Consider the following 2,832-nt stretch of genomic DNA (forward strand, 5'->3'; position numbering starts at 1 on the left):
TGAATGCTTATGATCTTAGGATAATGATAAAATAATATCATTTATAAAACCAAGTAAGACCATCCATATGCATAAAACCATACTTACATATAATACCCCGGGAAATTTTTCGTTGAAATTTTGTGCGTAAATGTGTTGGGTTCTACCTTTTAGAATGAATTATAAATTTTTTGTATAGAATGTCTTAGATTATGACCCACCATTTCTTAGAGTATCAAATAAGATTTGCAACAATATGTGGAACATCCAAAATAGACACTCGAGCGATGAGTTATGAACATTCCAATCGAACCATGAATAGTAGTGAATAGTAAAACGTGGAGGAAAAAGTACTGGGGCCTGGTATATTTTTGATCCAACTTGAAATGATCATAAATCCTTGTACATAATAACCTGGGTGATCTACTATATATCAACGGAAAGATCTGTGAGTCCTCTTTCCAATGAAAATAGTTTCATCTAATTTGTCTATCAAAGCAAAAAGTTATGGTCGATCTACTTCAGCATACCAAAAGCAAATTTTTTGGTCAATTTCAAAGGATCATAACTGCTATACACAATCATCTCGGTGAGATACTATATATCAACGAAAATATATAAGAGTCATCTTTCTAATGAAATTAGTTTCATCCAATTTGGATATCGGAGTAAAACGTTATGGTTGATCTACTTCAAACTATCAAAACAATCCACCAAAGGACAGATTCGAGAATTATTTGATTTTTAGGGGCGTTTTGGTTATTCCGCCTCACACAAAATCCATCCAAATTCTATATTAAAGCCCATTAGAAGCATTATATGTTATATTTCATCAAATTCCCTCAAAAAGAAAACCCTAAGCTCCTACATCCATCTTCAAGAACATCCAAAGTTCACCATTAATTTTGCAAATTTATTAAAGATTCTAAGTTCCTAGTTCAAGAACTTCAAGAACCTCCAATGTTCACCATTAATTCTGCAAATTTATTCAAGATTCCATGTTCCTAGTAGAAGAACTCCAAGAACCATCATTCTAAGGCACAATTGACATTTCAAAAATGAGTATCGATCTAAATTTTATTCAAGGTATGTGGGGTTTTTCAACAAGAACTCTCTTTTGTTCTTGTGCCCAAAAGTAATTTTCTTTACAAAGGCATGATTTTTATTTGATTTTTATGAATTTGAAGCATGAAACCATATCTTATGATGATTATTATGAAATCTTGATGTTTATGATTTTGAAAGATGAATTTATATATGTGGAGATATAAAGCATGAATCTTGAATGATATTTATTATGATTTTGATATTTGGGTCATGAATCCCTATCGGAAATTGTGCTTTTATGAGAAAGTGTGTGTTATAAGCACGTTGATGTTGAATATTTGAGATATTTTGAATGATTTGACCTTTTGGTCTTAATGGAATTGTTTTGAACTTGAGTGTGAAAAAAATCCACAACGTGGTTGATTTTGATAAATGGGAAGTATGATAGCTCCCGGTGTATATTTATATATTATTGAAATTATTTTGTTGTGGATTGTCTTTGAAATTATCTGAGCTAAGTCCGGGAGAAATATTTAGCACCGAGTGGGAGGTATAAAGCGAGCTTACTTTCCTAGAACTACGTGCCCCCATAGGAGTGAGCCTGAGACTGATTTATATAGTGATCACTAGTTTGTGTGGATTTGATATTGATTGTCCTACTCTGATGGCAAGATAGAACAGCTATCCCCAACGTGGGTTGTATGTTGAACTCCATATAGCTCACATAGTTTATGTCAGTTATAGGATCTCCCAGTGTATGTGTGTTTTCTTGTGTCTATGGTGAATAGTGTAGTGATTTGAAAGTGGAATTTTGAAAGTTATTCTTTTGAAAGACTTAAATGATATTTACATTATGAGAATTGATATTCTTGATGAACTGAAAGCGATTGACAAATTATATGATGACTCACATATGTTATTGTACTTATTTCCTCTAATGATTATGATGATTTTCTTTGGGCTATGTGAGTCTTTCATACATCCTGCATATTTCTTATGAATATTTATCATGATATTTTTATACAACTGCATACACCCCCATATACTCGGCTTCTTTCCATGGTACTGACCCACATCTTTGGATGTGGGCTACATTTTCTCAAAATGTAGGTTCAGGTGCTCAGTTCCAGGTTCGATAGTGATTCTTCAAGCATGCTGTTCTACATCCTCTATCGTGTTGACTCCTCATGTTCTGAGGACGTAATGTCTGATGTTGGTTTCACGAAATGTTTTACATTTGATAACTGAGTATGAGTCAGTTGGGGCATGTCTCAATGGCTCGCTGGTTTTATTGATTTTCTTGGAGGCTTGTCAGACTAGCATAGATGTTGGGAGTTGACTAATAAGTCGTATTTTGTTATCTTTATGAAATTCTTTTATTCTTGGATGATGATTACTCTGTTAATATTTGAGGGTTATTTGTGGAAACCCCATTGATTTTTGTTAAACTAAATCAAAATGGCTCAAAGGGTTAGCTTGGGGCTACTCGTAGCCTCAAGTGCCGTATGAATCTTTGGGACCTGCTTTTCAGGGCATTACAAACTTGGTATCAAAGCCTAAGTTTTTAAGGTGTCCTAGGGAGTCTGACAAGCCGCGTCAAGTATTGTCTTAATCATCGGTGTGTAGTGCGCCACATCTATGAGCCAGAGGCTACAAGACATTTTAGGAAAAAGTGTGATTCTTTCTTTCAGAAGTCTATCATGCTTAAAGTGTCTCTCTCTGCTATTGATTCGTGCTCTCCTCTTTTAGAAATATGCCTTCACGTTGAGTAAGAACAAATAATAATGGTATGGAAATTCTGTGTCA

The sequence above is a fragment of the Capsicum annuum genome, chromosome 11 (genome assembly GCF_002878395.1).
Source record: "Capsicum annuum cultivar UCD-10X-F1 chromosome 11, UCD10Xv1.1, whole genome shotgun sequence".
Lineage (NCBI taxonomy): Eukaryota > Viridiplantae > Streptophyta > Magnoliopsida > Solanales > Solanaceae > Capsicum > Capsicum annuum.